Here is a 15,542-nt window from a genome sequence, read left to right on the forward strand (position 1 = left end):
GTACCACACCATAGACAATACACGTGGAGTCCTTGACTGAACTCCCAGGATATCCTGGGGTTCAGAAAAAGTCAGGAGAAGACCAGTGTCCACCCATCTGTCCACTCAGCAGAATTTAATTCTGGCGCACTGCTGATCTGACACATGTTTGGATATGGACATGTTGCCACAATGAACAGGTCAAGTCTTACCTTTTCTCTCTTCATCTCATGTATATATTTAAATCTATCCATTATTTAAGTTCAACTAACCTCATGAATTCATCTTTACTATCCTCCAACAAAGGGATCTTTCCTTTGCCTTCTTGCCCTCATTGTGTGACTTTCACATTTGGTGCTTTATACATTTCACATTATACAAGATGTAAAGATAATTTCTTAATTAATATACTAAAATTTTATTAACTAACCTTGATTTACTCAACTGCCTGGATTAACTATGGCTCTCTGTTACTCTGTAAAACCTACTGACTGCTTTTCAATACCAACAGAATCCAAAAGGAGGTAGGATTCGCTCGGATTCATCAACTCATCTTTGCCTCCATATCTGGAGTTGTCTGTTTGCCAAAACTATTTCTGACATTGTTTATGCCAGTTGAATATGTTACATATATAAATTAATTATTTCTTACAAAGATGAAAATGAATGTGAATAGAGCAGTTGTTATGAAAACTAAGTTAAATATTTTGCAAAAATTCAAGTTGCTGTAAATTGGATGTGAAGGTGCAAAAAATATAAGTAGAAATTCTTGATGATAAATTTTCTTTAAGGTTTTACTCTAAAAAAACAGAATCTGGAAATGTGCAGTCACAGTATTATAGATGAGAAACAATGAGAGGAACCATCATCAGTGGACCAAATCACAGATGAAAATACTCAGTTCTGAATCAAAGATTGGTACAATAATATGTACTTACATGTTTCGAAATAATAAAATGTTTAAGATATCCACCATGTAACCCCTTATTATGATTCTCTGCTTTGATGGGCTTGCAAGATCTAGTTATATCAGAAAAAAAAATCTGTTTGTTATTTCTTCAAATTAATGACTCTAGAAATTCAGGCAGTTACGACGTTGTTTCAGGCAATTTTTTACTCTTCTTTTGGAAATGCTGTTGTACTTTGAAATGTTTTGCAGAGTTTACTTATTAGTAACATGTTCTCACTCTTTAAGAGTGGATTCAGGTCTTTGGAATCTTTCAATTGAAAGGTCAATTGAAGCTACTTTCGGGAATAAAATAGTGGTCATGCTGGGTAATACCAGCTCTGGGCAAAATGAGGTATAACTAGAAAGGAAATTGATGTCTTTGTCTTACAAATTGGTCCTGCAGGCAAATGAAGAGGTAGCTTCCCAAAATGTTATTAGGATTTTGTTAAAAATGAAGTGGTGTTTGGAGAATAAAGGTCAGTATTTTTTTCCAAACATATTCTATGAAACTTCCCTTACTTGTATCATCTAAGTCTCAGCAATTTTCCCATTATTATAAGATGTACAGTTGAAATTATATTTCTGGTTTTTTACAACATATATTTAGAGGTATCAAAGGTAAAATCATCTCCTAGAACTCCTCTAATGTTATTTATGACCAAGTACTTCAGATGAAATTCAGTCCTAGAATTTTTAAAGCCTTGCTGAGTAAAGTTGGAAAAAAAAATATATCATCTCAAAGCTTTCTTGAAAACTCCTTGAAATCATTTTGGGGCAAATTGTTCTTGTGTTCCAGGAAAACCACCAAGAAGACCTTTTATTATGAGAATATAAGCAGTCATCTTCTTTGGAAATGGATGAGACTTTCATTCAATTATAGCTCTAAGGAGCTCATCTGTTCTGTCAGGTAACAAAGAGGTTATTTTATGGAGCATCTAGAGTTTCACTGTCCTTCTAGAGATACTAACTCCCATAGAGAGAAGTTTCTAAGTTGGAGAAAACATGCTCTACACCTGAAGATTATTGCTGATCCTTATAGAAGTAAGTGTGTTTCCATTGTTGGTGTGTGCAACTACGGCTAAGAGTTTAGAAGCTGAAGATCAACAGGTGAAGGAACTATTTGAAAAGGATGTTTATTGGACTATAATGGGTAATAACACTTTCAGACCCAAGTGATGGCATTCAGCATGAAGTTGGAGGGTGCATGTAAGTGAATAATGTGCAGAGCTCAGAATCACACCAATATTTCAGGGGTTGATAGCTTTGAGAGAATTGGAATCAGCATGACCACTGGTATCCTGAAAGGAGCAGTCATAGAACAGAGTGACTCTCTCATGAGAATAAACCATGCAAGTAGACTTATAAGAATAAAGTCTTATACATTTTATTGCCTCATGAGAAGAAAACAGTGTAAGCAGACTTAATTCTTAACACTTGGCAATGTTTTGAAGACTCTGAAACAACTGAATTCTAGGCAATTAAATTCTTAGTGGGCAAGGAAGGATGAAAACATCATAATTTGGGCTTTAATAAAAGTGATGTTTTTTATTTGATACACATAATCAAGTGAAGCCTCACACTGAAGTTACATTTTATTGTTTCTTCTTAATTTATTTGAGCCACATGCTGAAGGGAATCAGAGCATTACGAAGTACCTCCTCTACTTAAACACTCAAAGAAAATGGAAGTTTCCTCCTAAAGTTGTAACAGTGTGTTGTAAGCTTGGATAAATTCCAAGCTTGGATAAATGGAAAAGCTTCCTTTGAAATAGGATGTTCTGATTCCCAAAGTAATGTGGCAATGGGGGACCTGGCCAACGAAATAGCAATGGATGAGGTGAACAGAATAACTGCTTTGAAAGCAGGTTGTCTAGGATGGAAAGGCTGCCTGTGACCCTAACAGGTAACACAGGAAGAGCTATGCATCCTTGTTGGGATTTACTTTTCTCCTTCATGAAACAGTAAGAACAAAAGTGCCTGTCAGGAGGTTTTGTAGATTGTGAAGGTTAGCCATAGACAAATCCTTGGCTAATCTCAAGTATTGCTCAGTCCATAGAGAAACATGTATTGATGTTACCCAGTGTACTGACAATGGGCAAGATCTTGGTCAAATGCTTGTTGAATGGGAATAATAATAGACAAACTGAGGGATCGCAATTCTAGCCCTAAATCTACTACATCTATGGAGTCTGGTTCTAGTATTTTACTTCAGTAAGCTATAAAAACCTTTATAATTAAGTGGCTAGAATAAATAAGGATATTTCTTAAGTGGGTGTTTTTTGAGCTCTGTGATGGTTTTGCTATGAGAATTAGAGTATAATGGTTAGAACACAATCTGGAACCTTAGCAATTTACTTAAACTCACTATGCCTTTGTTTCCTCAACTGAAAAATGGGGTGATAATACTACTATCCTTAGAGGATGATTATGAATATTGCCAGGAACATAGTCAGAGCTCAGTAAATACCATCAGCAAGACTTAGAATCAATTTGATAAAGAGCTTTAATTCAAACAGGACTAGGGACTATGAGCCCTGGAAATCTCAATAAAACTCTTAGAATTCTGTAAACGTATTTTAAAAGTCACCATAAAAAATGATTCTGGATGTTCCATCCAGCTCAAAAATGCAATGAGTTTTGAAATATTTGAAAGATGCAGAATCCTAATCAATTAATATGGATCAATTAATATAGATGTCTGGTGCCTCCTCTGTTTGACAAATTATCTATAGCCTGGCTGTAGAATGGGTATGGTGGGAATATTGTTCCTCCATCATCATCATTTTGCACAAAAGTGTACTGAGGTCCCACTCCAAGTTTAATTATGTTTTAAAAATAATTAATAATTATTATCTCATCCACTTCAAAAAGTTATTGAATGTAGTTTGCTGTAAATTTTTATGACCACGACCTATATTGTACAACATGTTTCACACTATAATAATTGACCTAAGTATAAGATTTATTCTGCTATTTTCCATTCTATTCAATATTTAAAAAATAGACATAACCCACTAAATTTATTTACTCACTCACTAATATGTCACAAATCACTATTTAAAAGACATTGTCTTGTATAGATGTGGGACTTCTATTATGCCCTGTTAAAGTGGTTTTGCCAAGGAAATTCCTGGTGTCCTCCACATAAAGTCTCATTGATAGTCACTTCTCACTGACTCAAAGAAGTCATCTCTTACAGTGGTCCCCAACCACCTCCCCTGCCAGAAAATAAAACATAACACAAAGTTTGCAATTCAGATTACTTTGTTGCATATTCTCTTCTTTATAATTTTCCCTTGATTCAGAGTGATCCCTTGGTTACACAGTCTGAAGTAGTCCAAATCGTAGTTCTAGGAACGAAGGTAAAAATTATGAATTGATTTGAAATGTTCAAGCGTACCTGGTGAGGCCAGTGTTGTGGAGAGAGTTGGTGTTAGTGTGTAAAACAGTCTCTCCAGGGAAGATCAACTTCAGGAGAGCAGTGGTGAGAACTAAGACTTTAACCTGGAAAGCCTTATTTCACTGGCCAGCTTTGGAGAAGTTGAACTTAATTTTATTTAAGGCAATTATATCTCAAATTGTGGTCCAGGACTAACATTCTCTAACATTCTCTACCACTAAGTTACAAATGGTAACTTACTGGTAAAGGTGCATTATTGGGGCTCCACTCCAGACTAACTGGTTCGGAAACTCTGGGTGTGAGTCAGCAATCTGTGCTTTAACAAATTCTCCAGGTGAATCTGAGGCACCAGACAGTTTGGGAAGCACTGATTCAGGAAAACAGCATGTCCTTGCACTATATATACAGCAAGGATCTTAAAATAGAAGTAATTTTAAACATGTGGACTAACAAGAAACTATTATGTAAATTATAGATGCTGAGTTACCACCATGGAATAGAAGCAGGAATTAAGAGTTTTCTATCTGGCACCATTCATAATTTGGAAGCTTACTTTTAAATTTGAAAAACGTCAACGAAGAAATACATTAATGCTTAGACTGATACTCTGCTCTTTGTGAGCTTTCAGTAAATATTTGTTGATATTTTAAAACAAATTAAAGTGATTGTTGTGGTTCAAAACAAAACACGAGGGCTGGGTGCAGCGGCTCACACCTGCAATCCCAGCACTTTCGGAGGAAGAGGCAGAAGTATAGCTGAAAGCCAGGAGTTTGAGAGTAGCCTAGGCAACATAGTGAGACACCGTCTCTACAAAAAATTTAAAAATTAGCCGAGTATGGTGGTGTGCACCTGGAGTCCCAGCTACTTGGGAAACTGAGGCAAAAGGATCACTTGAGCCCAGGAGTTCAAGACTATAGTAAGCCAAGATGGAGCCACTGTACTCCAGCCTGGGCAATAGAGTGAGACCCTGTCTCTAAAAAAATAATAATAAAAATAAAAAGAAAGAAAGAAAGAAAAAGAAAAACCTCAAAAATAGTCTAACACTAATTGGGGCATTTTGGAGTGACTGATCAATTCACAATACTCTTTCCCTATTTCCCTCTTCACTCAGGGCAGAAAGGTTTCTGCAGCCATTTTGTACAGTGGGATACCATCTTGACATATTTGATTGAACTAGGAAGAGCACTTGACCTATTTCAGCTCAGTCTCCTTTTTAAAATTTTGGGATTAGGTTTCATAAAGATTCATTGTACTCCCCCTTTATGCAGCTGTATTTGCAACATATAACTCAAGAACTGAGGAGTGGCCATGTTTTCTTCCATGTCTGTGTGAAGGAAAGAAAGCCAGTCTACAGAGAGGAGAATGAGGCCGGTGGACAGAGAGAAGCAGGGAGCAGAGATGGCAAAGAGTTCACTAGGCTTGAGGCCCCTGACTCTAGTTTCTTCCTTTGGAACAACTGAATTCTGGCTCTTAGGTTTCAAGACACGTGAATAACCTTTGGATAAAATGTTTCTTGGCTTCACCAGCTTTAGTTTATTTCTCTCATATGCAAGCAAACATTGCAAACCTCGGGCTAGCAGGCTGGATAATTTTTAAGAAACTAGCGGCAGGAAAAATGAAATGAATTCTTTGGTGTGTAAATAATGGGAGACAAATATAAACAGAAACTTATACTGACAACCATTTTATATATATATATATATACTAGTTTTTGAGGGTTTGGTGCCTAACTCCATTAACTTTCATCCTTCTCCTTACGTGTCCTCTTTGCAAAGGTAAAGTTTCAAACATTTCTTCTGGAAAGCTGTTGGTGTTGGTCTTGCCTTATGCTTGGTAGTACTGTAATTATTTGACATTTGTAAAATGCTCATGGTGTTCCAAAAACGGTTCAGAATTTTAAAAACAAAAATATCAGTAGCCTTCAGGCAAAGCACATGTGACCAAATCTAACCTAAAGCCAAAAAATTAGACGCTAGTAGAGAGAAATAAAAGATTAATGCTGTCACCTAATTTTGCCTGGATCTTTGCTAAACAAAATGTTTCAAAGTAAGAGAGACATGAATCACACATGAGCTTAAAATTTTGCCATCAGATGTAAGATAAAGAACTAAATTTTAATAGGTTTTAAAATAGAGCTAATGCATTACTAATTAGGCTCTCTTTTGCTCTCTCTCTCTCTCTTTTTTTTTTTTTTTGCTTTTTCAAGGTTAAATTAAAAATTTTCATACAAAAGAAAATCTCACTGAGAATTATCTACCAATACATGCTGGGCACAGTGGCTCACGCCTGTTATCCCAGCACTTTGAGAAGCCGAGGCAGGCAGATAGCCTGAGCTGAGGAGTTTGAGACCAGCCTGGGCAACATGGCAGAACCCCCCAAAATACAAAAATTAGCCAGGCGTGGTGGTGCACTCTTGCAGTCTCAGCTATTCAGGAGGCAGAGGCAGTAGGATCACTTGAGCCTGGGAGGTCAAGGCTGCAGTGAGCTGTGATCATGCCACTGCACTCCAACCTGGGTGACAGAGTGAGATCCTGTCTCAACAACAAACAAACAAACAAAAGAATTATCTACCAATACATTCTCTGTGTATTTCACAATTTTTAAGTGAAACATTAAACTTCATATTTTTCAAATTTAGGTTAGTTTTCCATAAAAGTTAAACATTCAAAATCCTTTTGGCAATCTACTTATATTGATTGATCTGGAATATTTACTTGCGATAATATGAGACGACAAAGAATTTGCCTTAAATTGGGTTCCTAGTTACTATATATACACATACACACATATGTATATGTGTAGGTGAGTGTGTGTGTATATATATAATATATATAGTATATATATTATAGTATATATAGTATATATAAAATATATATAGTATATATATTATAGTATATATAGTATATATATATAGTATATATACACACACATATACACACCAAAATGCATGGATGTATACATTTTGTTTTTGTGCAGGGTAAAGGAAAATATATATATACAATACTCTCTCTATATACCATTTATATATATACTTTATATATGTACTTCATTATTAAATTAATGAATGGAAAAACTGAAGTACTGTTAGTTGGCTCCTGAACTATACATCTATCTATTTATCTATTATCTATCTATCTATCTATCTATCTATCTATCTATCTATCTATCTTTCTATCTATATTCTGTTTTGAATAAGGCCAAAGTATCCAAAAGAAAATAAACGTGTCTGGGACCTGCAACTCCATCTACTGACCAAAAGTTACCATAGCATTGTTAGGGACACAAAGAAAAACACACATCATTCTTAACATCTGACCTACACACTAGTAGCTCTATTTACTTCATGCTATGATAATTTGTATCTGCTCTGGAACAAAGAGTGAATCATATCTCCAAATTCAACCTGACATTGTGCCACAAATACAGCTAGTGCAAAATGCACCATTTAGTGGACACATGGCATGTCTTTTACCAACCACAAATGGCAACATGAACAACTACATTGGTGATTTGCTTTGGCCACATACAAATAAACCCATGAGGCATTGATCTTTAAGATGGTTTACATGCTTCCACAACACATTTAAGACATTTCTATGAAGCTGCTGTATCACTGAATACAGAATTCCAAGTGTGTCTATGCCATTCATAATGACACTATTAAACTGTGTCCCAATGACATCAAAAAATAATGAAAATGCCTGTAAGCTGTCCCTCTTCTATTTATTTACATATTTTAACAAGAAACAGGAGGATAATAAATGATAATGAAGAACATTTATCCCCCAGGGATTAAATAGCCTCTTGTACTATTACTCCACACAATCATTAATTTTAATTGCTTCAGATTTGTAACCCACATGGATAAAATTAAGATCCATTCCAACAGGAGAAAAAAAAAGAAAAAAAAATAGACTAAGATTGCTGTAAATGGAAATCTCTTCCAGGTTATTTTTAAACGAGCACATATATTGCTGTATTATTTGGCATAAGGGTCTGTAATAAGTATTTAGGTTCATACAAAGAACAGATGTATAGACTATACGTGTGCTCTCAATATCTTCTTGTCTTTTCTGGGTCTATAAAAATGAAAGAATACATTAAAAACTAACATTACATACCCTGAGAGTGCCTTGAAACTACTCACTTACTGTTCAGCATGAAAAGTCACCACAATATCTATTTTTGGACAAAATCAACATCATACTTTAAAAAGATAAGCTTATTTTACTTATAAAAATAACTCTTTCATGGGACATTTGTGTTTGATTTTTATGGCAGTTACATCATAAATATGTGGTTTATTCTTGAATCATTTAAAAGAAGAAAAGAGCCACTGGTACATTTGTTGAATCAGACATTTCTTAGCCATGGGAGAAGGGTGGAGCAAAAAAGCCTTTCTCAATTTGTTCTTTCTGTATCTCTGCCCTAGAGTCTTGTGTGCAGCCTCAGGGCCTGAATTATGGCTATTCAGCACAACGTTTTTTTGATTTGAGTCCTGACACATTTTATTGGATCACTACCAGATTCTGAAAAATTAAATAAAGTAAAATGTAATTTAAAGGATCAGAGTTCACATAAAAATATATGTATACTGATGAATAATACACATATATTGTGTGTGTGTGCGGGTAACAATAAATCTGTTTCTTACTATGAATTGTGAGCAAAAAGGCAAATACGTTTGAAAGTCATTATTCTAGTGAGAGTGTCTGCTGCTGATACTCCCTAAGGACAGGCAGGGAAGAGTATATAGACACACCCTAGAAAAGAGTTTCACAGAGTGTGGTTCTGAGAACCAGTATCAAAATAACATGATCTTAGGCTTTACCCAAAGTCTATTGATCAAGCATTCTGGTGCTGAGGATCTTCATTTAAACCAATTCTCCTTTGGTTTTACATGAACATCAATATATTTTGATTAAGCATCTCTGGTGTTGAGGATCTTCATGTAAAACCAATTCTCCTTTGGGAGGTTGAGGCAGGTGGATCAGCTGAGGTCAGGAGTTTGAGACCAGGTAGACTGACATAATGAAACCCCGTCTCTACTAAAAATACAAAAAATAGCCGGACATGGTGGCTGTCACCTGTAATCCCAGCTACTCAGGAGGCTGAGGCAGGAGAATTGCTAGAACCGGAATCGCTAGAACCCAAGAGGCAGAGCTTGCAGTGAGCCAAGATTGTGCCATTGTACTCCAGTCTGGGGGACAGAAGGAGGCTCCAAACAACAACAACAACAACAAAACAACAACAACAACAACAACAACAACAACAAAACACCAATTCTCCAGATAATTCTTCTGTCCTGATGTTTGCAGACTATTTTATTAAAGAACATCTCCATATCCTGAGAAGGGGCATCCGGAGCCTTCAGTGAGGTATGAAAGAAGTATTCTTTCTCCTACTTTATACTTCCTTCTAAATCTGTGATATCCAATGTAGTATAACAAGTCAGATATGACTCTTTAAATTTAAATTAATTAAAACTTGATAAAATTGAGAAATCTATTCCCTGGTTACACGAACCACATATCAAGTTCTCAATAGACATGTGTGGCTAGTAACATTGTATTCAACAGGGAAGATATAGAACATTTCTTTTATCACAGAAAATTTAATTTGACAGCCCTGCTCTAGAGGTTTTCAATGAATTACAAAATTTGTCACACAATGTTTTGTCATTGAATATATTCATATTAAGTGAAGAATACTAAATCACATAAAATTTCTAAAAGGTATAAAAGTCATATAGAAAATACGTTTTTATTGATGGTAAAGGTGTTTTCTATTAAATTATATCAATTATTAAGGTTTTTTAGCATTTTAAAAATCAATCTATGGGCAGAAGGAAGGGGTAAACAGGTGGCACACATAGGATTTTTATGGCAGTGAGGTTACTCCATATGATATTAGGAGGCTGGATATATGTCATACGTTTGTTGAAACTCATGGAATGTACAACACCAAAAGTGAGCCCTAATGTAAACTATGGACTTTGTGTGATAATAACGTGTCAATATCGGTTCACCAATTGTAATAAAGGTACAACTCTGTGGGAAATGTTGATAATTGGAGAAGCTCTGCATGTATGGAGGTATATGGGAAATCTCTGTTCCTTCTGCTAAATTTTGATGTGAGTTTAAAACTTCTATAAAGTTTATTAAAATATGTTTAGAAAAAATGTTTTAATGAGAAAATGAAACACAGTCTTAAAAAGTATTTTTATATTCTAATAACCATTACAATTGTTTCTTTTAAAATATGGAATTAATATCTTTTATTAAGATAAAATATTTATGAATATGAATATTCATAACTACGCATGCACATTTCATACCAAAACAGCTGTGGGTTGTTTACTAATTTTCTCTTTAAATTATAATGACATTATCTGAAGAAGGCACATACTGCTTGAACTGCCATTATAATTATGGAATAATCAAGTTGCCAATAAACAGTTTTCAGTATACTGGCTGCATCAAATGATATTTAAAATAGATTAAGACCCTCCGAAAAATTAAACTTTAAAAAGATAGATGATTGTTAACTGGAATTGTTTTGCAAGTGATAGAGTAATATAAAATTTGCATGCTCATTTGCAAAAAAATTTCAAATAAGTTGCAATCTTAAGTATGTTTGCACCAAACAAAATGTATTTCTCTATGAGGTACTATTGGTTTACCCTTTTGTGAATGTCTTCACTCAAGATTAGGAGAATAAAGAAAATAGTCAGCAAACAAATAATTTGTAGAGAACTTTTTGATCGAGAAAGGTACCGTAAGCAGTACATGGGGAAAATGGTGAGTTTGCCTAGCACCCTAAGTACTTGCAAATATAGAAAGTCATATAGATAATATGCTTTTATTGATTGACTATCAATAAGACTTGTCACCATGTTGGTCAAGCTGGTCTCAAACTCCTGACCTCAGGTAATCCACCTGCCTCGGCCTCCCAAAGGATAATTGGTTTTACATGAAGATCTCTGGTGTTGAGGATCTTCATGTAAAACCAAAGGAGAATTGGTTTTACATGAAGATCCTCAACACCAGAGATGCTTGATCAATAGATTTTGGGTAAAGCCTAAGACTATCCTAATCACCCAACAGAGTATGGTGTGATAATCTCTGTTGATTGTCTATTTAACAGCCATTCCCACTTCTTGCTTACTAGGGCAATAACATCCTCCATCCCCACCCAAGACAATGTGTCTAGCTGCTGAGGATGGATCATGATTATTCTGAGCCAATACGCCAATCTTATTCTTCTCGGCCAGTAATTTTTCCACAAGTGAGCTGGTGATCCAGGTATACCCAAAGAGAAGTAAACTGCAAGGAAGAGCTTGGGCAAGGTAGAGTGCAAAAATGGCTCTGATAAGAGAGTGCTCCGAGATGAGAGAGGCTTTTTATCCCTTCCCTCCCTTCTTGGTTTGTGTGTTGTTTTCTGAGGACGTAAAGCTATGACAGTCATGAACTCCGAAGCCAAAATGCTGAGCATGGGGAAAAGGAAGGGTGGGAGGAGAAGGTCTTTGATTACATAATTAAGCTACTTGCTGCACCTGCCGTAAGACTGCAAACCATGGGTCTTCTTTGTAAATGTACTTTTATTTTAAGCTACTGTGAATAAGATTTTCTATTATTTTTAGTTGAACACCATCTAACTATTATAGTGAGTGAAATCAGAGATTTACAAAGTCATATTAACATTACAGGAGACTCCTAGATTGGACTATACCTTGATTCATTGCACCATCAGAATTTTTTAAAATATGTTAATCCTAAAGGAGGCTTCTCAGACATGGAAGTATAGAAAAAGAAACATCAGAAATAAAAATAAACCCTGACTTTCCACATTCAAGTGCTGCCCACGGGAGAGGACATTTTGGCCAAAGATTTGAAGCATTATTATTCTCTGGTCAAAGCTATCTTTACAGTAGACAAGAGTTTTTCAAGGTCCCTTAGCTGAGGATTACTTCTTTTTAAAAAACTGACTTAGATTGTTCTGAGTACAAGCATGTGATTTCCCATGTAGATTTGCCCAATAGTAAGGAATGTGTAAGTCACGCTGATGCTGTTTTATCAGTTGATGTGACCGTTAAGTTTCTCATTCAGAGATAACAACTGCCTTATCCCTTGAGCTCTATGGGTTTAGTTACTGAATAACAACCTTGAGAGATGTGACAGAATGAAATTAGCTGAGGCAAAGTCTGGTGAATTTACCAAATTAAGTGCCAAATCATCAAAATTATTCTCAATCTGCTAGCTGTTCTCTCCCACCTTATCTTTCCTTCAGCCTCCTAAGTGTGTAAAACAAAAGTGGATTGGGCAACAGAGAAAGAGAGAACAAGGTTGAGAGGGGATTAAATAATATCACAATGATGGTAAGTAGAGATGGCAGGGAGGTTGATAAGGTGTTTAGGAGAAAGTAGTGGTATTAAAGGCAAGAAGAATAAGAGGTGTACATTTAATAAGAAACTTAAAGTAGGATCAATCAGTTCAACTGAAGAAAGTACTAGATAAAAATTATTTGGAGATTAAAAACATAACTATTTGTGTATGGAATTCTGGGAAGTTAAACATGGAGCAAAAAAAGTAGAAGAGAAAAGGTTAATTTCTGCCTGCATAGCTATTCTTCCAGAAGGCATTATTAATAATTCTTGGGACAAATAGTATACCTTAGAAGTCATGATATGTAGCCTTGTGCTTAAAAAGTAAGGCCTTGCCACCCTAGTTACTCCTGTTAAGGTCTGAGCAACCTGCTATTTTCCTTCATTCATCCTGAAATGGACTAAAAGTAGTGGCCATAGGAAACCCTTAAAAGAATCCGATTATTAATAAAGGATTGGTGATGACATAAACATAGTAGAAGAAAGAATGAAAAACTTTGTACCTTCATCTATTTTGATAAAATGAACTTGTATCTAACACACACAAAACCTGGATCTATACAAAGAAAAAGCATTTAAACAAGGGTCTGTTTTTGGTTGTAACTTTTCTTATATAGAGACAAGTAAAATGACTTTAGGCCCAGATTCTAGTCCCCTGACTAGGGCTATTAGATTATAGACAGATTGTATTTCATGGACTTGTTCTTGTTTACTCTGGCCTTTGTGTCCCCAGATACATTATATATTTGAAAACTAAATAAGAAATGCACTCCTGTATGAGAAGCTACATTTTAAAAGTGGGCATATTCCATAATTGAGAATCTTTTTATTTTGGGTGATAGAAAAAGGGTGAGTTTTCCCAAAATGTAGCTATGCATCTTTATATTGTTCAAGTAATATGATCAGAGTACCAAACTACCAGCTTTGATAAAATGAGAATACACTTTAACGTATTACCATTGATAAGGAAAGACATTTGGAATATTTGACAGTAAAGACATGACTACAATTGACAATTTCATTAGTTGTCAATACAAGTGAGAATTCAGAATTAAGACCTCCCTTACTGAAAAATGCCAAAAAGAATTAAGTCATTTGCTAAGTCCAACTGAACCACAGTATGGCATATTCTCAATACAACTAAAAGTAACTACAGGGTAGAACTGGGTTTAGGCATTGCCTTTGCACAGTTTCAGAAGGGTACCGAGTGACTTTTATTGGGGAAAATGAAGTTAATCATGATAATTGTGGTGTGTAGATGATGATATTATTATTCTATGGTAAGCTGGATTGAAAGAGATAGAAAGAAACTATAAACAGGGAAAACAAAAAAGTGGCTCTAATTTTCACAAAGTTTTGAATTCAAGCCTTATTATTTTTCATATTATAATTATTTTCAGATTTTTGTCAACCCTCTTATATTGAGATTAGTGCTAAAGAGAAGTTAAACATGGGCAATGAATTCCTTTTCTAGCTGCAAAACATAAATGGTGACCTAATTTTCCCTGTTCGTAACATTCTCACAGTTGATTTCCTCAGATCTGGATTTCTTGAGTCAGTAACAGAGCCAAAGTGAATTTGAAATAACATCTGAACTAATTAGTGACAAGAACAATTTGACTCTTCTCTTTGTTACAAGTGCCATTTTAAAGCTCTGACCTCTTAGTGTTAGGCTGAAGAGGTATAAATTGCATTAGACTGGTCCTCAAAGAACGGTGGTAATGGTAGCAGTAATTTCAGGGAAGATTCACTTCAATTTTTCTATATTACCTGCTTTTAACATCCACTTTAAAAATCTAGGCAGTTTTGCCCAAAATGTTGTCTCGTCAACCTTACAGGGCTGTACAAAGTGGGTTTCAAAGTAATTTATTGCCTTTTATCTTTCCAAATATTTGTAATTTCTTCCAATCTCTGCTTAGTATGACTGAAACAAAATACACTAGAACAGTAAAGGAAGATTCACCAAAATGTTATTAAGAAATCTGCTCCAAGACTTGAGCTAAACCAGCTACTCTAGGGCACGAGAACTAAATAAAGTGGTCTGAGGAAGATTGTTCACTGTCCTGCTCTGTCGTGTCCCAAGACTACTCAAACATTTGGTAGTCTGGAAGGAGGAATTTAGCTGGCAATTGGATAGATTTCTATATAGGTCCCAAAGACTTGATTCTAGCATCTAGACTGTATTCATTTGCTAGGGCTGCTGAAACAAAGCACCTGAAGTGGGCAGCCTAAAGAACAGAAATTCATTATCTCACATTTGTGGAAGTTAGAAGTGTGAAATTATGGTGTTGGTAAGTAAGGTTGATTCCTTCTTGGTCATCTTCTTCCTGTATATCTTTATATTATCTTCCCTTGGTGCATGTCTGTCTTGGTGTCCAAATTTCCCCCACCCTTTTTATTTATTATTTATTTATCATTTTTTTGAGACGGAGTATTGCTCTGTTGCCCAGGTTGGAGTGCAGTGGCCTAATCTTGGCTCACTGCAACCTCTGCCTCCTGGGTTCAAGCAATTCTCCTCCCTCTCAGCCTCCTGAGTAGCTGGGATTACAGGCACGCACCACCATGCCCATGTAATTTTTGTATTTTTGGTAGAGACAGGGTTTCACCATGTTAGTCAGGCTTGTCTCAAACTCCTGACCTCGTGATCTGCCCACCTCGACCTCCTAAAGTGTTGGCATTACAGGCATGAACCACCGTGTCCAGCCCAAATTTCTCCCTTTTTATATGAACACCAGTTATATTGGATTATGGATCCACTCTACTCCAGTATGACTTCATCTAGACTTGACTAATTACATCTGCAATGACTCTATTTCCAAATAAAGTCACACG

The 15,542-nt window shown here is 35.6% G+C and overlaps 1 protein-coding gene across 3 annotated transcripts in view; it reads right to left on the reverse strand.

Annotated features, from left to right (window-relative positions):
- Nucleotides 1–15,542, reverse strand: part of NLGN1 (neuroligin 1) — a 991,256-nt gene that overhangs the window by 349,436 nt on the left and 626,278 nt on the right. The gene's annotated exons all lie outside the window — the stretch shown is intronic.

The sequence above is a fragment of the Mandrillus leucophaeus genome, unplaced genomic scaffold, assembly GCF_000951045.1.
Source record: "Mandrillus leucophaeus isolate KB7577 unplaced genomic scaffold, Mleu.le_1.0 Scaffold563, whole genome shotgun sequence".
Lineage (NCBI taxonomy): Eukaryota > Metazoa > Chordata > Mammalia > Primates > Cercopithecidae > Mandrillus > Mandrillus leucophaeus.